Genomic DNA, 24,063 nt, shown 5'->3' on the forward strand with positions numbered 1-24,063 from the left:
CAAGCTGCACAAGCAAGAAGAATGTCCAGCAGTGGGGGCAGAGTGACTCAACTGTGGGAAAATAGGCCACTTCAAAACAGTTTTTCATTCAAAAATGCTGGCAACCTATAAAAAGAAAGAAAATTTTAAAGCAGAGCCACATACAAGAAGTGGAAGAATCACAAGCAAAGGAACTAACCTTTCTGCAGGAATGCACCAAGGTCCCTTCGACAGCTCCTTCCAAACCCACAACCACTACCATCTAGAAGGACAAAGGCAGCAGACACATGGGAACACTGCCACCTGGACTTTCCCCTCCAAGTCACTCAACATCCTGACTTGGAAATATATCGCCGTTCCTTCACTGTCGCTGGGTCAAAATCCTGGAACTCCCTTCCTAACAGCACTGTGGGTGTACCTACACCACATGAACTGCAGCGGTTCAAAAAGGCAGCTCACCACCACCTTCTCGGGTGCAATTAGGGATGGGCAATAAATGCTAGCCTAGCCAGTGAAGGAATTGCTCAGACTTTAAGGTAGACAAATCATTTAGTTCTGATAGTTTACATGCACTTAGAATGTTGAGTGACTTGGAGGGGAAAGTCCAGGTGGCAGTGTTCCCATGTGTCTGCTGCCTTTGTCCTTCTAGATGGTAGTGGTTGTGGGTTTGGAAGGAGCTGTGCATCTTGTAGATGATACATACTCCTGCGACTGTGCGTCGGTGGTGGAGGGAGTGAATGTTTGTGTATGGGGTGCCAATCATGTCCTGGATGGTGTTGAGTTTCTTTAGTGTTGTGGGATCTGCACTCATCCAGACAAGTGGACAGTATTCCATCATATATTCATCATATGCCATCACACCCCTGATTTGTACCTTGTAAATGATGGACAGACTTTGGGGAGTCAGGAGGTGAGTTGCTCACTGCACGTTTCCTAGCTTCTGACTTGCTCTTGTAGCCACAGCACTTAATGTCCAGTTCAGTTTCTGGTCAATGGTAACCCCCAGGATGGAAAATGTCATTTCAACTTAGAGCCTGGAGTTTAGAAGAGGTAATAACTACCCTCTGATAAGCTTCAGCACTTTATAAGTAGCTATAAATATTGGGTTTTGTCTATTTAGAGAAGTGACCTTAAAGGGACAGGCTGAGCTAACACCTAACCACTGTTAAGCTCTTGACTATCAGCTCTCAAAATTCTGCGGACAGGAATATTTTGTTCAAGAACTTGAAGGTGACAATGTTCTCTATGGTATCATCAGCAATTACCACTATTCCTCTACTGCCTGTGCTCAGATCATTTAAACAAATGGAGAACAAGAGATGTCCCACAACATCACAATCCAGTATTCTTCATATTGTACCACATGAATGGAGAGTAATTAGGAGTCAGAAAGCAGAAGGCAGAGCAAAAAGAAGTAGTTTTGTCAGACTGGAACAATGTGGTGAGTAGTTCCATGGAGATTTATGCTGGAGCTGCATCTAATAGAGAATTTATAACATTTAAAATTTGCTGATCAGATCTGCTCTTAAACTATTGTAGCTTAGCATTTGACCTTAGAATAGATATTTAAACAGTCTCATTTTAGGAACCGAGAGCAATAATAATAGAGTAAATGTAAAAGGAATTTTCTTGACTGGAAGGATGTAGGAATTGTTGTTCCACAGATGTCTGTTTTGAGATGGTTCTTAATGGAGAAGTTACAACATTCAAAAGCACATGGGGCAGACTTTTCCCATTGGCGTGTGGGGAAGGGTCTTGCTCGAACGTGTGGAAAATGATGCGCGGTGATGTCAGGCAAGCGTCCTGACGTCACCACGCGCCATTGCGATATTTTGTTGGGCGGGCGCGCAATGCTCTCCGATGCGTACCCACCATTAATTAACAGGCCACTTAAGACCCTTGACGCTCCAATCGACCGCAATTTTTCAGCATCTGTGCAATCTTAGGGTTGGCGCACGGAAGCAACCATCAGGTGGTTAGGGCACATTTGTATGAACCTCATCCACAGGTAGGATAAGAAGGCTCAGTGGGGTCACGAGTGTGCTCTATCAAATATTGATTTTCCAAGGTTATTGAAACTTGCCTGTGTGAGCTGCAATACTTCAAAACGTATACCAGCTGCTTTGTCTGGACTCTTAACCTTCAGGTCAGCACTCTGCAGTGAGGAATCTTTTTTGGGTCTACAGGTTTCAGGAAGCCTTTCCTTAGCCTGGGAATGGTAGCTGATCCACTGGAGGCACCTCCTCTGAGGAGGGGGGGAGGAGTGCACGTTCAGTCTCCAGAGGAGACACCTTTGGGAGGACAGGCACAGACACAAGGGGCGCAGGGCCAAGAGATAGACCAAGGTGGAAGGGGCCGCAGAAGACGCCACTATCCTGCTGCCAGAGTATACAGGCGGCGAAGCAGCTACCGCAATATATCTGAGGTGCAATGCCGAAGGAGGCTCTGTCTCTCAAAGGAGACAGTCAACTATATCTGTCAGATGATTGGGCCTGAGATCTCCACTAACTATGTGACCGGACACCCCATGCCAGTGGCTCTGAAGCTCACGTTTGCCCTCAACTTCTATGCATCTGGTTCCTTCCAGGGCTTGGTGAGTGATCTTTGTGGTGTCTCCCAATCAGCTGTCCACACTTGTGTCAAGCATGTTACAGGTGCTCTGTTCAGGCATGCTTTGATTTTCATCCTCTACCGTTGGACCAGGCAAGCCAGACTCAGTGGGCCAGAGCCTTCACAGCCATTGCTGGCTTCCCCCGCGTCCAGGGTGCAATGGACTGCACACATGTGGCCATCCAGGCGCCAGTAGGTGAGCCCAGGGCCTTCATCAATAGGAAGGGATTCCACGCCATGAACGTGCAGGTAGTGTGTGATCACAGGAAGCAGATTCTACAAGTCTGTGCAAGGTACCCAGGCAGCTCCCACGACACCTACATCCTCAGACACTCCCAGGTGCCAGGGCTCTTCAGTGTTCCAGCCCGGCTTGGTGGATGGCTGCTGGGTGACAAGGGCCATCCCCTCAGAAGGTGGATCATGACGCCTCTCCGCCATCCAAGAACAGAGGCCGAGCAGCGGGACAATAGGAGCCACGCCTCCACAAGGGCTGTGGTGGAGAGAGCCATTGGTCTTCTCAAGATGTGCTTCCAATGCCTGGACCGCTCAGGGGCCGCACTCCAATACCCCCCAGATTGTGTCAGTGATAGTGGTTATACGCTGCGCTCTCCACATCTTGCGCTAGAAAGGGGGGACGCAGTGGACGATGAAGACGTTGACGCATTGGCTGCGGATGGACACGATCAGTCCAGCAGTGATGAGGTCTTTATGATTTGCTTTGAATTGGAACACCATTGTCATTTTGTTCCATTAAGTTTCTTTGCTTGTGATGTTAAATTCAGACATGTGACCAGGGTTGAAGGTGCCTCTTCTGCATATGTGTGGTTTCCAAAAATGTTATGAGTGCTTTGTGGGATGAGGATGAGCATGCATGGAGATGCTGAGGGGACAGACGCTGACCCAGGCATACTCCAGGGAGGCAGGGACACCTGGGATGCTTTAATCCAACGAACCTTCAGCTAGCACATCACAGATGGACCTCCAGGACAAGCCTGGGCTATAGGCTACATACTCAATACCTAAGTGCAAAACCTGTCAGGTTAGGAACAGTAACTAAGGGCCTTGTTAATAAAGCTGAATGTCCCACAAAGCATTCATAACATTTTTGGAAACCATACACATGCAGAAGAGGCACCCTCAGCCATGGTCATGTGTCTGAATTTAACATCACAAGCAAAGAGACTTAATAAAACAAAATGACAATGGTGTTCCAATTCAAAGCAAATCCTAAAGAGCTCATCTCGGCCAACACAAAAGCACCAGTACAAAAACAGAATTACCTGGAAAAGCTCAGCAGGTCTGGCAGCATCGGCGGAGAAGAAAAGAGTTGACGTTTCGAGTCCTCATGACCCTTCGACAGAACCAGTGTTAACCCATGGAGTGCCTAAAGTGCCCTGTGTTTATGTTTTGAGGGTGCTATGTCTTGGTGCTGCCCCAATGCTGGGAGTGGCATCAGAGACACCCTGCTGACTCTGCTGTCCTGTTGGCCTCGATAACCTTGGCAGTTGTCCTCTGGCCCATGGAGTGTTCTGGTCCTGCCTGGGAGGGATCCGGCCAGTTCCATTGGGCATCTCCTCAATTGTTGCAGCCTCATAGGGTGCTATGGTCACTGGGAGAGGAGTGGAGGAGCTGCCACCCTCATCCGGAGCATCCTGAGAGGTGCCCGCAAAGACGACAGGCAGCTGCTGCACCAATGTGAGGTCGCTTAGGACCTCCCCGCTCACCGTGGATAAATGGGCACTGAGCTGGGAAACTTGTTGCCCAGACCATCTCCCACACTGGCACTGACCAGCTGAGGTCAATGCCGATGTGAAGGTTTGCTGGTCAGAGCACATCCCTGGGAAGCCCTGATGGGTCTCCTGGAGGAGGCTGTCCATGAGAGTCACCACTCTCTCCATGGAGGAAGCATGGCGCTCAGACATGTGGCTCATTGCTTCAGCAATTGTCCGCATAGACTCCTTCACCATGGCGACCAAGCCAAGCATAGCCTCATGCATCTCCCCCAGATGCTCCCGCACACCCGGCTGCATTTCCTGTCCCTGCTGTGTCGCGGACAACTCCAGAGACACATCATCAGGCACTGACTGAGCATGTGCCTGGTCCCCTGCAGTCCTCCGACTGCTGGCGCCATGGGCACTCTCTGTCTCTGCCAGCTCCTCCAGTGACTGTGAAGTGTCCTCACCGCTGTGCCCCGGGACACTAGCCAATGTTCTAATTCCCACTGAGGTGCTAGTATCTGTGCTGGTGCCTGCCTGGCAGAGATGGTGTGATGCTGGTGAGACTGCAGGGCCCTCAGGTGTGAGAGGGGAGGGCCTCTGCTGCTCCTCCCAGCCCTACTCCACTGACGTTGAAAGGAAAAACAAGGACATTGGATCGGTTAACGTGGAGACAATGATAAAGTGCATCCCTGTCCCCCAGATCATTATGCGCTCATCCTTCCATAAGCAATGGTCAAGCCATGTCGCAAAACTAAATCGCTTAACATTCAGCATTGTTATGGCTGTTGGGAGAGCAATGCTGACCTCACTGCTGGGCATACATACCTGGCCATGGCACCCCAGCCTCACCGACACCAGTGCACCTGGGTGCATGACACCGCTCCGAATCCAGGGCCTCCTGCTCAAACCAACTCAGAATGGCTAACTGCACCTGGCCCTGCCAGTCCTCACACGCTCTGCTGCATTATTGCATTCTTCTCCTGAAAATGAGAGACAAGCATTGATTTGTGCAAATTGTACATGGACTCTCCTCACGCACGGCCCACCCCAACCAGAGTGAGACATATCAGGGCTCCAGTGCCTCCTCACCCCACTACTGCCGGAGACACAAAGGTGTTCAGCCTGTTCCATAGCCCCCCACCCCACCCTTGGCCACGTGCTGCCTACATCACATTAGGCACCACACGGTATATCCTTCCATAGCAAGGAGGCGCAAGCACGTGGAACGCAGAGGATCGCTGCCACGCCACCTTGAAGCTCCCCTCCCAGCATCTCATCACCCTGACTTGGACATGTCCTGCAGTTCCAGCACTGTGCCTAGGTGCAGCTCCTCCAGGCTGCCCCCAAAACAGTCATGTGGGTTTCAGTGCACCATATGCTGCGGGCACAGAACCCATCTCTTCACCACCCTCTCAGGCTGACCTTGACATGGGCAATATCTGCTGGCCCACCCAGCAAAGGACACATGCCGTCAATGATTCAATGCAGTCACGACACTCAGACTTGCGGGGGAGGTGGTGCCGGGGGAAAGCCTACCTGCTGGGTTAAGTGACCAATGCCAACATTGTCCTTATCCTTCCAGAGTGCAACAAGACGTTGAAGCGCTTGATCCAGTTGCGCCGCACCACATCATGGGGCTCACCACCTCCACCACTTCCTCCCAGGCACATTTTGTCATGTGGGGGGGGGGCCTCCTCGTCCTTTCCTGGGGAACCAGCACCTCCCACCATGCCGCCACCTCCCCAAGGAGAGCAGCAAAGCAGTCATCAGAAAAACGAGGGGCACACTGGCCCCCCGCCCTACCCTCTGGACTGGCCTGCCCCCATGGCCTACCCTCTGGACTGGCCAGCCCCCATGGCCTACTCTCCGGCCTGGCCTGCCCCCATGGACTACCCTCCGGCCTGGCCTGCCTCGATGGCATCCCCTCCGGACTCGTGTCACTTCCATTGCCCCTCTGCAGAGCCCTTCGCCTAGCCATTGCGAGCAGCCTTTCCAAGGCTGCTGGGCCTTCCATTACATAGGCTGCCGGGTCGCCATTGGACCCGGCAGGCTGAGCGCACCCGCCGCCGCCCGCCCACTCTCGCTATGCACAGGAATCGTGAAGTACACTGGGTGAGTCTTAATTGGCCTGCCCACTTAAAATGACAGCTCCTGCCCACTCCCAGTCCACCTCCCCCATCTGCCAGACAATTCAGCCCATGGATCACATTTATCCTAAAAAAAATTATTAACGTTAAGCCTTCTGATCTTAAGTTTGTAAACACCTTCCTCATAAAAGAAGATAGAGACGAGTTGGAAAATTATAGACCAGTTGGTTTTACTTCAGGTATTGGTAAACTACAAGAGTCTATAATATGGGAAATTGTTAAGCGTGAAGCATGAGTTATTGAGAGCCAGTCAGCAGGAATTTGTAAAAGGCAGGTCATAGTTGATCTGACTTTTTGAATAAAGGGAAGCTGGGCAAAGGAAAAATAATGGATGTTTAGATCAATTTTAAATAGCATTTGATAGATGCCGCAGAGATAATGTGGCAAAGATATGACACGTGGAATATCACCATATGAACGGAGGGATAGTTGCAGTACAGAAAGCAAAGGACAGAGCAAAAGGAGGTTTTGTCGGACTGGGACGATGTGGTGAGTGATTCCAAAGAGATTTATGCTGGAGCTGCACTTAGAGAATTTATAACATTTAAAAATTGTCAATCTGTTCTGCTCTTGAACCATTATAGTCAAGCATTTTGATCTTAGAATAGATACATAAGCAATCTCAATTTAGATCAATAAAGAACATTGCTGTGATACCAAATTGGGCTACCACTTGGTAGTCATGGACTGAAATAAAAATAAAAAATGCAGGAAAAAATCAGCAGGTCTGGCAGCATCTGTGGAGAGAGAAACAGAGTTAATGTTTTGAGTCCATATGACTCTTCTTCACAGCTAAGAGAAATAGAAATATGATGGATTTTTTAATGTAAAAGAGAAGGTGGAGCAAAATAGAAGGTCAGGGTTGGGGGGGAGCTCAAGAAAGATTTTCAAAGATGTGATGGACACAAGACAAAGGGAGTGTTAATGGTAGTGTTAAAGACTAAAGAAGGTGCTGATAGTGGCATAAAGGTAAGATAGCAGAATGTGTTAGTGCTCTGTGAAAGCACAACATAGAAACAAGTGATAGATGGCCCTGTATGTTTGGCGGGGGGAGGGGTTTGGGGATTGGGGGAAAAGGATTAAAAAATATTAAAAATGAATAATTAAAAAAAATAAATAAAGTTTTAGAATTTAAAAATTGGATTGAAAGGGGGTAAAGATGGAGGATAGAGTGCATGGTCTGAAGTTGTTGAACTCAAGGTTAAGTCTGGACGGCTGTAAAGGGCCTAATCGGAAGATGAAGTGCTGTTCCTCCAAGTTTATGTTGGGCTTCACCGGAACATTGAAGCAGGCCAAGGGCAGATGTGAGGGCATGAGAGCAGGGTGGTGTGTTAGGTAGACCACAGATGTTGGTAGATGGCCTGAATGCTGCAACAATGGATTGTGGAACGAAGATCAACATGGGTAAAAGTTATGAATGTTCTAGAAATGCAGGTGAAAGAGTGAGCATTTTAATAAACGAGGAACAGTTGAATCATATGAAATGATCTAATTATCTGGGAAATATAATGATTGAAGATGGCAGATTTATCAAGGAGGTGAAAGTTATGATTACAACAGGAGATGTTACATTTAATAGCAAAAAGGGGATATTGACTGGGCAGCTGAAGAGAAAATTAGTGAAGAGTTTGATATGGGATGCTTATGACATTAAAACATGGACACAGAAGAAAGATGGTCAGTCTTCTGGAGAGCTTTGAGATCTGGGTTTGGAGACACTTGGAGAAAACAAAGTGGATAGATAAGAAAAGTAATGAAGAGGTGTTGGCAATGATGCAAGAATGTAGTTTGACTGATGTAATTAGAAAAAAAACGCTAATCAATTGGATTGGGCATGTGCTGAGATGGGATAGAATATTGAAAGAGGTGTTCAAAGGATAGATAGAAGGCAAAGAATGGGAAGTCATAGAGGGAATTGGAGAGAGGAGCACAAGAAAGAGTGAATTAGGTAAGACAAAATTGCATGTGGAAGCCTAATTAGATAAGTAGATATTTTGTCATAAGACAAGCAGAACCCTTGATTTCATATCTACAGGCATTGAATACAAAAGCAAGGAGGTAGTTTTGAACTCATACAATACACTAGGGGCGGAATTTTCCGTGCCCACTGGCAGTGGGTGTGAAAGGTGGCATGCACGGACAATATGGTGTGATCGGTTTCACAACGGTGGGAAGGAAGCTCGCGATTGTCTGCTCAGCCCGCCAACAGTGGTCCGCATTTTCTGTCAATGGTTGTTAGGCAGCTCATTGTAATAAATCAGCATATCATTAAAAGGCCATCCTGCCAGGCTTTTGGAATCTGCCAGATCGTCCGTCCACATCGGCAGGAAAGCATGTTGACGTTTCACAACAGCACACAGGCAGCTGCACTTGGCGGCCTTCACTTTGGGTGAGCTGGAGGTGAGTGAACAGCATCGTTCTGCACAGCTCGCCAGGGTTGCCTTGTTGCTTTGCAGGCTTCAGGGGTACTAGAGGGCCAGGGTGAAGTGCCGCCCTGCCAGGGAGGCGACAATTGTCAGGGGGGATTGTCCGGGGGCAACTGCTGCTCTGTCTTGGAGTCGACTGTTGTTGGGGGTTGGAGGGGGGGCAGGCAACTGGATCCCCCACACAAGAAATGAAGGTGGGGGGCAGGGTAGGCGAGGGAACTGACCATTCCTCTGCAACTGTGACAGATCAGGTGCAGTGACTGTGATATGATTGGGGTAGGGCTCCTCGGCTGCCCCCCCCCCCACACAAGCAACGTGGAGCACCAAAGTGCCACCAAGCACTATAGACCTTACGCCCCATCTCCGCCACGCCACCCCACCACCTCGGTACCGACTGCGAGTCCACAACCACTTTACTGGACCGCGGAGCAGTTGGACGGCACACGTTGTACAATCTCCTCGCCAATGCTGGCCATGTAGCAGTCACTGCTGGAGGTGCTCACAGCCTCTTGTAATCTCAGCATCCCGGTTAGGAGCTGTCTCCCCCGTGTTGCAGGCTGACAGGGCAGCCATGCAGTGCACCCATCTGTGACCATCCGAGGGGTGGCCAGCCCTCTCCGGGAAGCGTTAAGGGGCCATCACACAGGACCCGGAAAGGTGCTAAGTACACCCACGCTAACCTCGTTTCTCTCTCTCTTTCAAGCTGCAGGAGGACCATGTCAGGATCATGGAGCCTGGTGACTTAGCTGTATGCCTGATGGCTGACAGAGAGCAGAGAATATGGAGGAGAGAGCGACTGAGGCACCTGGCTGTGCAAAGGCAGGAACACCAACCTGAGGAACAAGGGGCATCAGGGGCTCCTGCACACGCTGCCCAGGAGCGACAGCAAGCCGTGGCTGGTCGGTGCCTAGCGACATGCAGGATCTATGGGATGCCACCTGACATTCCTGCAGGTGACTGAGAACCAATGTCGCTGATGACTGCCCATTGTCTAGGGACCTGGTCGCTCACATCTGCCACTTACTGCAGGACTTAGCGCCACGGGGGCATGGAGGGCATCACGGCGCTTAATTTCTATGCCAATGGCTCCTTTCAAGGCTCCACAGGTGACCTCTGTGAGATATCACAATCTGTCACCCACAAATGCATCCATGACCAGATGTCATCTCCTTGAGGGCACACGACTTTGTGCATTTTGCCCGGGACCGAGACAGCCAGGATTCAAGGGCCATTGGATTCTCCCAGATCTTGGGATTCCCACAGGTGCAGGGTGTGATTGACTTGCACCCATGTGATGCTCAGGTCTCTGTCGCTACCTTCAGTGAGCTACATCAACCTCAGGGGATTCCACTCACTGTGCAGTTAGTACGCGACCACCAGAAACATATCCTGCAGGGGTGTGCACGGTTTCCAGGGAGTGTGCATGACACCTCCGTCCTCAGTCGGTCACAGATCCCTGAAGTCTTCCAGTGTCCACAGAAACTGCAGGGGTGGCTCCCTGGGGAGAAGGGCTACCCACAAAGGCCATGGCTGATGATACTTGTGCGGTGGCTTCAGACTGCAGCAGAGCGATATTATAATGAGGCCCCTGCTGCAGCTCACAAGGAGCAGACCATCAGGATGCTGAAGATGAGGTTCCGGTGCCTGGACAGGTCTGTTGGAGCCCTGCTATAGACTCCACAGAGGGTGTCACGCATCATCGTCCCTGCGTCCTTTACAATCTGGTGCCGTAACGGGTAGATGAGCTGGCTGAGGAGGACATGGAGGAGCTGCACATCTTCTCCAATGAGGAGGACGCTGATGGGGATAAGGCTGAGGAAGTCCACGGAGATGATGATGACGGGGATGAGGCCCTCTCACTGGCTAGTTGAGGCAGGCATGCTCGGGAGCTCCTCATAGGTGCTAGATTTGTGGAGGATGATAACAACATGCGGTGAGGTGACCCAATAGATCCTCAAATCTCATCTGTGAATATTTGACTCCAGTCTGTCTTATGGCAGCGCACATACCCTCTGTGATAATGCTTCTGTCATGGAGATGCAGTGGAGGCCCTAATAGTCGCTCAATTGCAGGAAGATGATGACGACATGCAGTGAGGACACTCCATAAATCTTCACACAGCCTCTGAGAATGTCTGTGTCCTTTCTGCCCGAGGGCAGCCTGCTTGCGCTCCGTGATCAAGGTCATATCATAGAGACGCAGCCATGAAACTTTAGAAGTTCTGATGCTTTGTCCACCTTCAGCACCTGAGCCATCCAGGAACTGGAGCACAGCATCAGTGGTCACAGATGCTGAAGAGATTGGGGCCAACCCCTCCTTAAAGGTGCTGAGAGCACATCGAGCATGTGCCCGCTACATACTGGCAGCAATGACAAGCACCGCCGAGATGCAAGCATCAGTAATGTTTCCAGGGAGTGTGAGGCTGGACCGTCACTTTGGTCTGAAGGCCGCACAGAGCAGAGGGAAGAGGCCCTGGGCTGAGAAACCTGCCTTTTACCTTGTGCAGAAAAGTTTCAAATCTGAGTGACAAAACACTGCTCATCAGCACAAGGAGCCATGCGCAGGGAGAAATTCTTGGGAGTTTATTGCCAATAGTGAACAATATGTACAAGTGAATAACACCCGTGTCCAGGCTGTGCAACTAATTCTGTTTAACTTTCCTAACTCTGCTGCTATGCCTTGTTGCTCCCAGGACATCCACAGCAGAGATGGAGGCAGCCTGCTGACTGCGATGCCCTGTCTATGTTGACTTTGGTGGGCGTCCTCTGGAGGGCTGAGACTTGGAAGGACCCAGCCTGCTTTCGGGACCCTGCTGTGTGGCAGTTGGCACCCTCCTTGGCCTGTGGAGCTGGAGCTGCTGAGGTTACAGGAGGGGGGAGTTGGATTGGCCAGACACTGTTGGAGTCACCTGGATGGATGGGCCTGGAGTGCGTTCCTGCCAATCCTCCTCCCTATGGGTGCCTGAGGAACCCAGGCTGACTCAGTGAGCGGAAAGGATAGCTGGAGTGAGATCGAGCTGCCAGGCACCCCTCTCACATAGTTGGAAGCCAACTTTGGCATCAGTGATGGAGTTGATCCCGCGCAGCAGTGTAGGAGTGAAGTCCTGGGCCAAGGTCTCTATGGCAGCCGCCATCCTACCTGTGTTAACCTCAGTGCGTTGCCTTGCCGGCGCTATCACCTCAGCCTGAAGGTGAACGGATTCTGCATCGTGCCTTGCAATCTGAAGAGTCCAGCGGACATCCCTTCCTGATACTCCCGAGCTTGCCTTTGCAGCTCCAGCACCTGTGACATGACCGAGTCCAGGGGCTCGTTACCTGACTCGGACTCAGCAACGTTCTTGCCTCCAGCAATCCTCCGATTGCTGAACACCTGGGAAATCCCTGCCGCTGCCTGCTGTGGATCAGACAATGCGATGTGCTCACCAGATTGTGATCCTGGGGCTACTCTAAAGGTAGGTCCCACCAAGGTGTGTGTCTCTGCGCTGATGGAGGGTGTGGGTGAGCGCTTTGACGGGACTTCAGGGAGGGTGCCTCCAGATTCCTCTGTAGAGGTTTCTTCGGGGCTTGATTGGAGTCCCTGGGTCATGGAGTCTGTTGGTGATTGGCAGATGTGCCTGTGGAAACAAGGGGAGAAAATTAGTACATGGCAGTGGCCTGTGAATGAGGACACATTGCTCTCGGCATGGTTATCTGATGGATGTTGCACTGCTGGACCCTCACTTGGTAGAGCAGCACTGACCTCACCATCAGCACAGGACTGGTCCAGATCATGGCCGGCCTGCTGGTTGGATCTGTTTTCAAAGTCCATGAGGACCTTGGTTTCAGGCATTCCGCCACCAATCTGCAACCTCTCCCTCTTGTCGTGTGTCAGCTTGTCCTGCATTAATAGAGATGGAGAGAGTAAGCAGAACGCCTGCCAGGCCAGATGATAAGTATGCCTGGCCTGTGTGGGTTGTGAGTGGTCCCGTGGACGGGATGAGGACAATGAAGGTGAGTGTGAGAGAGTGAATGCTGATGTCCCTTGAACTAGTAGCGAGTGAGGGCCCTGTGCATGTGTGATGGGTTTGTTAGTGTGAGTTGGGAGTGATGAGAAGAGTGATTTACCCTGGTGGAATGCAGGAGATCATTCATCCTCTTCTGGCGTTGGGGGGCTGTCCTCTTCTGAAGGGCAACACCTCTCAAGCTGGATTGGTCACGTTGTTTCCCATCCTGCGGCCAGAGCGGGAGCACAGGACATGCTAGTGGGTTTCCACGGCATTCCTGCAGTCGCTCAAGGGACCCGTTGTTGAAGTAGGGGGGTGCTGCTGTCTTTTTTCCCTTTGCTAGCCATGCCTTCCATGCAGCAGTTGTGACCTGGAAGCAATGAGCACTGTGCTTGTGGCTGGACTTTAAACATGGCGCCCAGCGTGATGCGGTGGTGGGGTGATGCCCAGTGGGCGAATGAGAGCTCACCCGTCACAGAAAGGGAATGTTTCCTTGGAATGCATAAATAATGTGAGGTGGGTTTGGGATGATGCAGCGTGAAAACCCGCCATCGCGGCTGGCACTTAGTCCAAATCTGGGAAATTTCCACCCTAGGTCAATGTTAGTGTATTTTGTACAGTTTGGGTGTCCCATCACCAGGAGGATATAAAAACAATGAGAAGATATTGTAGTATGGATAAAGTATGTTGTTTCAGGGCTAAGAGGTTATAATTATGGAAAGCGCTTTGAGAAGTTAGGGTTTGTTCACTACAGAAGGAGTTGAGGATTATTAGGATGAGGGACACTCCAAAGCATTCAGGGTCGGGGAGTTCTGGAGTTTACAGAGTGAGGATGAGGTTCTGCAGTAACTTTAGGAGAAACAGGCCCTTGTATGGAGACAGCTTCATCAGCTGGACTGGTGTGGTGACATGGTTTGAATGGGGGCTGGTTCCGCTGGGACAATTTGCTAGCACAGAGATCCTCTGGCCACAAAGCTGGTAAGCCCACTACTTTCTACACTGTAGTGTGGGCAGAACTGATATCCTTCCTAAAGTGTGCTGACCAAAATTGGGCGCAATACTCCCAGTGAGGCCAAACCAGTATTTTATAAAGGTTTATCACAGCCTCCTTGTATTTTTACTCTGTCTTAGCCAAGGATCCAATATGAATTTTTTAACAGCCTTATCAACTTCAAAGGTCTCTATCACAAAACCTCCAGGCACCCCTATCCGTGCACCCACTTTTAAATTATACCAATTAGTTTATATGCAGTCTCCTCATACTTCCTTGGAAAATGCATTGCTTCATACGTTTATGAGCATTACTGCGCTTTAGTAACACTGGGAATGGTTCTTTGTTATTCCTGTATAGGTGAAACCTGAAGTTTAGCAGTTCCTTGAGGAGGGTTCTTCTCACTAAATGATTCCTGAGATCTGTCAGTAATGAAGTGGTGTTGGGTGGGGAGGGGGGTGGGTGTGCATTCCAGGCTTTGACAGAACTATAGGTGAGCACATTTAGCACTGTGGATGTGTCTCAGAGTCTGGGAGTATCAGAAGATACCAGATTCTGTCAGAATTAGAGGGGAAAGGTTCCTAGGATGTGATATTGATGCAATGGGCAGTCACAGGATCTGTTAGCATTGATGCAAGATAATGGGCTCTGAAACCCCTGGCCCAGAAGCATTTAGGGAGGATTCATTATAGAAAGAACCAGGCTCACTCAGTGGAAGAAAGTTCTAAAGTGGTTCTAGTGGACTTGTACTTTCCAACAGGAGCCTTCGAGTCCTTAGGTAGCCCTTATCACAAGATAGCTGAAAATTGAGAGAGACCTGTTGCTGGCTGTAGTTTCACTGCTATCACAAGGGCAGCTTGACCCTGGCTACTTCACGCAGGTATCTTACAGGGCTGCTGAAGGAATGCACATGGTATCACCCTGAAGGATAGTCTATACCTGCTGGGCCATAAGCACTAGGTTTTGGTCCTGTTGAGCAGTGCACCTCAGGAAAGCAGACTGAACTGTACCAATCAGAGAACTGAAGCCTTCACAGAGAAATAGTCACCAGGTTTGAAAGGGCGTATCCAAACATGATAACAAAGCACAGTATAACAGCACACCTACACCTGTTGACTAAAGAATTGTTGGAACTGATTGATACATGCAGATTGATTTGGGACAAGAAATACCTGGGAAATGATTTATGAACATAAGATATAGGAGCAGGAGAAGAACATACAGCCCCCCACAATTCCTACTTCACCATTCGATATGATCATGCCTGATCTTCTGCCTGGGCTCAACTTTCCTGCCTGCTCCCTATATCCCTTGATTCACTTAGAGATCAGAAATCTGTCACATTCCTTGAGTATATTCTACAATGGAGAAGCCACAACCCTCTGGGGCAGAGAATTCCAAAGATTCATAACCCTTTGAGCAAAGAAATTTCTCCTCATCACGGTCCTAAATGATCCTGAGACTCTGTCTATGTTCCAGATTTCCCAGTCAAGGGAAACAATCCCCTGGTATCGACCCTGTCAAGCCCCTTCAGAATCTTGTATGTTTCAGTGAGATTATTTAGAGTTTTTTAAACTCCAGAGAGCACAGGCACAATTTACTCGTCATAGGACATGCTTTTCACCCCAGAAACCAATTTAGTGAATCTTAGCTGTACCACCTCCAAGGCAAGTGTATCCTTTCTGAGATAAGGAGACCAAAAGTGCCTGTAGTACTGCAGGTGTGGTCTCACCAAGCCCTATAAAATTGTAGGAAGACTCTGTAACCCAGTGCCCTTGCAATAAAGGTCAACATGGCATTTGCCTTTCTAATTGCTTGCTGTACCTGCATGCTAACTTTCTGTGCTCCTTGTATGAACACATCCAAGCCTGGGTAAACATCAACATTTAGAAGCTCCACGTGTTTTTTTAAAAATTCTCCTTTTCTAATCTTACTACCAAAGTGGATAACCTCACACCTTCCCACATTATGCCCCATCTGCCACTTTGTTGCCCGTCCACTTAACCTGCCTATATCTTTTTGCATCCTTATATTCCCATCAGCTTTGTATTGTCAGCAAACCTGGATACATTACTCTCAGTCTCTTTGTCAAAGTCATTAAACAGGGGGATAATAGTGTAGAGGTATTATTAATGGTTTAGTAATCCAAAGGCCCAGGCTAATGCTCTGGGGACAAGAGTTTAAATCCCACTGTGGCAACTGGTGGAATTTAAATTCAATTAGTTAATAGATCTAAAATCAAAAGTTTCTGTAATGGTAGACATTGGATTGTCGTTAAGAAACCATCGAATTCATTAATACTTTTTGGGGAAGGAAATCTCCCATCCTTGCCCAGTCTGGCCTACGTGTGACTACAGACCCACACAATGTGGTTGACTCTTAACAAGCCACACAGTTGTACTAAACTGCTACAGAAAATTAAAAAAGGAATAAAACTGGACAGACCAGCTGCATCGACTTAGACACTGGAAACAACAATGGCACATGCTGCCCTGCTAACCCTGCAAGGTCCTCCTTACTAACATCTTGAGGCTTGTGCTAAAATTGGGACAGCTGTCCCACAGACTAGTCAAGCAACAGCTTGGCGTAGTCATACTCATGGAATCATTCCTTCCTGATAATGTCCCAGACACCACCATCATCATTCCTGGGTAAGTCCTGTCCCACCAGCAGGACAGAAACACCAGAGGTGGCAGCACAGTGGTATACAGCCACAGTGGTGAGTTACCCTGGGAGTCCTTAACACTGACTCTGGACCCCATGGCATCAGGTCAGGCATGGGCAAGGAAACGTCCTGCTGATTACCACCTACCGCTCTCCCTCAGCTGATGAATCACTAATCCTCCATTTTGAACATCACTTGGAAGAAGCACTGAGAGTTACAAGAGCTCAAGGTATACTCTGGGCAGGAGTTTTCAATGTCCATCACCAATACTGGCTCGGTAGCACCAATACTGACCTAGCTGGCCGAACCCTGAAGGACATATCTGCCAAAAAGAGTCTGCGGCAGATAGGGAGGAAATCAACAACAGGGAAGAAACCTATTTGACTTCTCCCTCACCAACCTACGTGTCGCAGATGCATCTGCCTATGATAGTATGATATTGCAGCACCAGGCATACCCAAAATTCAGATGGCAAGCTGTTGAAGCTACAACACGGGACAACTTACATGCTAAACAGCAGGAAATCCCACAATTAATGGATCAGATCTAAGCTCTGCAGTCCTGACACATCAGGTCATGAGTAGCGGTTGACAATTAAACAAGTCACTGGAGGAGGAGGCTCCACAATCATCCCCTTTCCCAATGAAGAAGGAGCCCAACGGGTCATACAACCATCTTCATCAAGACGTGCCCAGTGGATGATCCATCTTGGCCTCCCACAGGGGTCCCCAGCATCACAGATGCCAGACTTCAGCCAATTCAATTCATTCCATGTGATAACAAGAAACGGCTGAAGGCACTGGTACAGCAAAGGCAATGGGGCCTGACGACATCTCAGTGGTAGACATAGTGCCCCAAATCTAGCCATTTCCCTAACCAAGCTGTTCCAGTACAGCTACAACACTGGCATCTGCCCGACAATGCAAAAAATTGCCCAGGTATGCCCTGTACACAAAACGCAGGACAACCCCAACCCGGCCAAATACTGCACAATGATAGTGGCACATAACATGACAATAACCTGCTCACTGACGCTCAGTTTGGGTTCCGCCAGGGCCACAGCTCTACACCTCTGTGCAGCTTTGGTCCAAGACTGGATAAAAGAGCTGAACTCAAGAAGTGAGGTGGGGGTGACTGTCCTTAACATAAAGGCAGCAGTTGACCGAGTGTGGCATAAAGGAGCCTTAGCAAAATTGATGATATTGGGAATCCTGGGGAAAACTGTCCACTGATTGGAGTCATATCTACCACAAAGGAAGATGGTTGTGATTGTTGGAGGCCAATCATCTCAATCCCAGGATATCACTGCAGGAGTTCCTCAGGGTTGTGTCCTTAACACAACCATCTTCAGCTGCTTCATTAATGTCAAGTTGCCATAGTGACTTTTTCCTCAATCATAAGGGCTGGGATTTTCTGGCCTCATCATGGCGGGACCTGCTCTGGGAGATTCGGCCGCCCAGCCAAAAGTCCATTGACTTTCAGCGGACCGGGCAATCCCAGTCACAGGCAGGGGTGGAACATCCCACCCATGATCAGAAGTAGGGGTGCTTGCTGATGTTAAGAACCATTCACATCCTCAGATACAGACACAGTCTGTATGCATACACAGCAAGACGTTCAGGCTTGGCCCAATAAGTGGCAAGTGTCATTTGAGTCACACAAATGCCAGGCAATTTCCATCTCCAACAAGAGAGAGAGTCTAACGATCTCCCCTTGACATTCAACGGCATTAGCATCGCTGAATACCCCACTGTCAACATCCTTGGTGTTACCATTGACCAGAAACTGAACTGGACTAGCAATATAAATAATGTAGCTACAAGAGCAGGTTAGAGGCTGGAAATTTTGTGGTGAGTAAATCACTTCCTGACTCCCTAACACCTGTCCACCATCAATATCTCACTTCAGGAGTGTGATGGAGTACTGTCCACTTGCCTGGATGAGTGCAGCTCAAACAACACTCAAAAAGCTCGACACCATCCAGCACAAAGCAGCCCGCTTGATCAGTACCCCGTCCACCAAATTAAACATTCACTCCCTCCACCACCAATGTACAGTTGCAGCAGTGTGTACCATCTACAAGAAGCACTGTGGAAAATTGACAAACCTCCTTAGACAGCACCTTCCAAATCCACAACTTCTGCCACCTAAAAGGACAAGGGCAACAGACGCGTGGGAATACCACCAGCTACAAGTTCCCCTCCAAGTCAAACACTATTCTGATTTGGAACCAAATTGCTATTCCTTCACTGGCCATGGATCAAAATCCTTGAAATCCTTTCCTAACGACATTGTGGGTGTACCTGCACCAGATGGACTGCAGCGGTTTAAGAAAGTGGCTCACCACCACCTTCTCAAGAGCAATTAGGAATGAGAAATAAATGCTGGCCCAGCCAGCAAATTCACATCCCATGAATGAATTTTTAAAAATTAATACAGTTCGTCATTAATATAACTGAGGCCTCAGCACTGATCCTTGTGGCACTCCACTAGTTGTAGCCTATCAACTTGAAAATGCCCCGTTATTTCTATGCTATACTTCCTGTATGTTAACCATGTCTCCATCTCATGCTAATATATTATCCACAATTCCATGAGCTCTTATTTTATGTATTAACCTCTTATGTGGCACCTTATTGCATTCCTTTGGAAATCTACTGACTCTCATTTATTTATTCTACTAGTTATGTTCGCAAAATACTGTAATATATTTGTCAACAAAGTTTCCCTTTTGTAAAACCATGTTGACTCTGCCTCATAACTCTACGAGTTTCTAAGTACATTAAGACTTCCTTCATAATAGATTCCAGCAGTTTCCCAATGGCTGAGGTGAAGCTAACTGGCCTCTCATTGGATGCTTTCTTTCTCCCTCCTTTCTTGAATACAGGTGTTACATTTTTTCACTTCCAATCTGCGCGGGCAGTTCTAGAATCTAGGGGATTTTGAAAAATCACAACCAGGGCATCCATTGTATCTACCTCTTTTGGAACTGTAGGTTGGAGGCCATTGGTTCCTGGGGTTTTATCAGCTTTTCATTCTTTGAGTTTCCTAATACTTTTTCTCTGCCGATATTATTTACTTTAAATTTCTCAGTCTTATTAGCTCCTGGGGTAACCCTATATTTATGTCTGCTACCGTGAAGAAATACACAAAGTATTTATTCAACATCTCCACCACTTCTTCATTCCCCAGGATAATTTCTTTCATCTCTGCCTCTAAAGGACCAATATTTAATTTAGCTACTCTCCTTTTCATATACCTGCAAAAGCTCTTAGAATCATTTTTTTAGTATTCCTGGCTAGTTTACACTCATTCTACTTTTTTCCTTTTTTAATCAACCTTTTGGATGCCCTTTGTTGGTTTCTAAAATCTGCCAACTCTCAGACTTAATGCTATTCTTTGCAACATTATAAGACTTTTCTTTTAATCCAATACACTCCCTAACTTCCTTAGTGAACCATAGATGGATTTTTGTTGCTGAGTTTTTGTTTTTTAATGGAGCTTACTTTTGTTGTGTTGTGATTATAATTTGAAGAGACCCAAACAACTGACAGAACTATACCACAAGATTTCACATTTTTAAACAAAACCAAACTTCACTGCATACCAAAAATAATTAAACAAAGTAAACACCATGAACAATACTATAGCTTATAAAGACTTATGGCCATGAATCCAGTTCCACCTCCTATTTCCCCTCAAGAGTTCCCTTATCTTATGAAATATTTAAGGTTCATTCTATTTTCCTGGAGCCAACTCAAAAGCTATATCACTGCTCTCTCTAATTCGCTCTAATTTCTCTTACATGTTCCAGCTGTTGGCCAAGGTACAAGATTTCATGGGGGTCCTTCCATTAGCTTTCGGCTAAGTGACCCTCAATTTCTTTACAGACCTCACAACTCCAGACTCCACAGACCAGCACGGGCCTTCCTGCGACTCCTGTGCAGTGGCTTAAAACGTCAGAAAACACTCTTGGTTTCCAATAGCCCACTGCTATGGTTTCAAACTGCAACCGAGCTGATTACTTTCAGATCCCAACTGCCACAAGGTTAACTGCCTTTCACTGAGGATTCCTGTAGATTCCTTCCTTTAGCTTCCAGCTAAACAAATCTTCCAGTTGTTTCTCCCCTTTCCAACTTTGTCTTACACTGAATACCAGCTGCCAATCACTGGCTGCATGTCGGATGATAGATCCAGCGTTTACTCTACTTCAGGTGTAGCTTTGGCTTTATCTCTCCACTTCCAAGGAGCTACAAGCTACATAAGACCCAAAGCTGACAAAGCCTCTTAGCTGTTTTTCAAACATTTACCAGTCTTGCCTGCTGGCTCTTCCCTAACTGAATTCATGGAGATAAACGCAAAACAAAGAATCTCATTAAGCTCCACCCATCTCCATGGCTATGTGATACATATGGCCTGTTCCCAGGTAAAAATGCAATTTAAATACCTTTTAATTCCAAAGTTTTCCTTAATTCTGGGAAACCACATGAATAACTTATCCTTTACTTGAATAGCAACAAAGGTCATATCTCCAGTTCTTTAACTAAGTAAGCCCACCTGTCATTTTATGACCTTACCTTTCTAAGAGTTAACCTCTTAAGTCAACATGACCCAAACATTTTAAGTATAATAATCTCCAAGCTTATTTGAACTGCATTCACCACAGTGTTGCTTATCAGTTTCCCAACCAGATGCCCCCGTTCTCCACAGTCAAAACTTTAGTTCCCAAAACTAAAACTAGTATTCCAAAACAAATGAAGCTGGAACTAGATATTTGCAACAGTTGGTAATTTTAAATAATGTATTTAAATGTGTCAGCTGTGGTTCAATTGGTAGCATGGTTACCTTTAATCACAAGGTTCTGGGTACAAGGCCCACAAAAATTAAGGCTGAAACTCTAGTACAGTACAACAAGTGCTGTTCTGTCAGAGGTGCTGGCTTTTGGATGAGATATTAAACCAAGACCTGACCTGCCCTATCAGGTGGATGTAAAAGATCCCATGGCACTATTTCAAAGACAGACAGGGGAGTTATCACTGATGTCCTAGCCAATATTTATTTATCCCTCAAACAACATCACAAAAAGCAAATTATCTGCTCATTATCACATCACTGTTTGTGCAGGTTGTTAAGTAGAAATTTACAATTGCGTTTCCTACATTACAACAGTGACTACACTTCAAAAAAGTACTTAATTGGCTGTAAGTCGTTTTGAGACATTGGGTGGTCATGAAAAGTGCTATTTAAATCCAAGATTCTCTTTTCTTTTCACTGTTCATTTATTGCCATACTTTTTAGTCTATTTATTCCATCAACCTTCACCAGCTCTCCTCTCATATCTAAGTAATTGGCTTTGTTTAAGTTTAAGATTCTTGTTTTGGAATCTAATGTGTTATTCTCAAATATGGAATTCAATATTATAATACATTTTCCCAGTGGACCTTTTATGAGATCGCTAGTTAACCCTGCCTGAATATCTGCCGAATATTCCCTCCATCTAAGTCTCGATAATTGTGGAAGAGATCTAAATGGCAGCATATGTGTTAGTTGATAGACCATAATGAATTGATATAGTGTGTATGAAAAAGGGGGATCACGATGGCAAGACAGGTTTTTGCATTAGCTGTAATTATTAGTTAGGTAAAAGGAGGTATTAGTTAGGTGAAGATGTCCTTTATGCAGCTGGCAAAAAGGGCACCTGGGTAACCTCTTCCTAAATCAGGACCTTGACTGGTCACCGTCCTCTTCTTCCCTGTAGCATTCATCAAGAGTTAAAGCCACAGAAAAGCTATGGTGCAGAAAGAGGCCATTCAACCCATCGTGTCTGCGCTGGCTGAAAGAACTAACCGCCCATTCTAACCCCACCTTCCAGCACCCAGCCCGTAGCCTTGCAGATTACAGCACTTGAGGTGCAGATCCAGGTACCTTTTAAATAATAAAGGCAAAATACTGTGGATGCTGGAAATCTAGAACAAAAACAAAAATACCTGGAAAAGCTCAGCAGGTCTGACAGCATCTGCGGAGAGGAATACAGTTGACGTTTCAAGTCCGTGTGACCCTTCATCAGAACCAAGACATGTAGAAATGAGATGAAATATAAGCTGGTAGAAGGGGACAGGACAGGAAAGTTTGATAGGGGGCCAATGATAGGTGGAGGCCAAGTAGAGACTGCCAAAGATGTCATAGACAAAAGGACAAAGGGGTGTTGACGGTGGTGATATTATCTAAAGGATGTGCTAATGGGGACATTAAGGGAAGCAAGCTAGAGGCAGATGGCCCTTGTGGGACTGGGGTGGGAGGAAGGGATCAAAATAGGCTAAAAGGTGGAGATGTAACAATAGATCGAAATAAGTTTAAAAATAGGAGGGAAAAGAAAAAAATATAGTCGTAAAAAAATTATAAATTATTGGAAAAAGGGGGATCGGAAAGGGGGTGGGGATGGAGGAGAGAGTTCATGTTCTGAAATTGTTGAACTCAATATTAAGTCCGGAAGACTGTAAAGTGCCTAGTCAGAAGATGAGGTGCTGTTCCTTCCCTTCCTCCCACCCCACCTGCACTACCTTCGTACCTTTTAAATGAGTTGAGGACTTCTGCCTCAATCACCAGTTGGGGCAGTAAATTCCAGATGCCTATTATCCTCTAATATTTCCTAATATCCCCTCTAATCCTTCTATTAATCATGTTAAATCTGTGTCCGCTGGTAATTGAGCTCTTCCTGTCTATTCCCTCACCCCTTTACCTATTCTGGTCCAAGGAAAACAACCCCAGCCTACCCACTCTCTCCTCATAGCTGCAATTTTCAAGCCCTGGCAACATTCTTGTAAATCTCCTCTGCACTGTCTCTAGAGCAATTATGTCCTTCCTGTAATGTGGTGACCAGAACTGCGTACACAATTCGGCTATGGTCTAACTAACATTTTATACAGTTCCATCATTATATTCCTGCTTTTGTATTCTATACCTCATCCAATAAAGGAAAGCATTCCATATGCTTTCTTGACCACCATCTGTCCTGCCACTTTCAGGGACCCGTGGACATGCACTCCAAGGTCTCTCACTTCCTCAGCCTCTCTCAATATCCTCCCATTTATTGAGTATTCCCTTGCTTTCTTTGCCCTCCCAAAATACATTACTTCACACTTTCCTGGATTGAATTTATTTCCCACTGTTCCATCAACTCAACCAAACCACTGATATCATTCTGGAGTCAACAGCTATCTTCTTCACTACCAACTACATGGCCAATTTTTGTGTCAAGTGCAAATTTCCCAATCATGCTTCCCACATTCACATCCAAATCATTAATATATACTACAAACAGCAAGTGCCCCAACACTGAGCCTTGTAGAATGCCACTGAAACTGCTTTTCATTCACAAAAACATCCAGCAACCATTACCCTTTGTTTCCTGTCATTGAGCCAATTTTGGATTCAACCTGCTACCTTCCCCTGTATCCCATGGGATCTCACTTTCCTGACCATGCTTTTTGGACGCCGTGGAGGCCTGCCATGATGTCCTCCACCCCCGCTCTGGATGAAGGCCAG

At 47.3% G+C, this 24,063-nt stretch overlaps 1 protein-coding gene across 1 annotated transcript in view; it reads left to right on the plus strand.

The window, feature by feature from the left end:
• The window catches only part of dym (dymeclin), a 553,915-nt gene that overhangs the window by 525,210 nt on the left and 4,642 nt on the right, over positions 1-24,063 (plus strand). The gene's annotated exons all lie outside the window — the stretch shown is intronic.

The sequence above is a fragment of the Carcharodon carcharias genome, chromosome 1 (genome assembly GCF_017639515.1).
Source record: "Carcharodon carcharias isolate sCarCar2 chromosome 1, sCarCar2.pri, whole genome shotgun sequence".
NCBI classification, from domain to species: Eukaryota; Metazoa; Chordata; class Chondrichthyes; order Lamniformes; family Lamnidae; genus Carcharodon; species Carcharodon carcharias.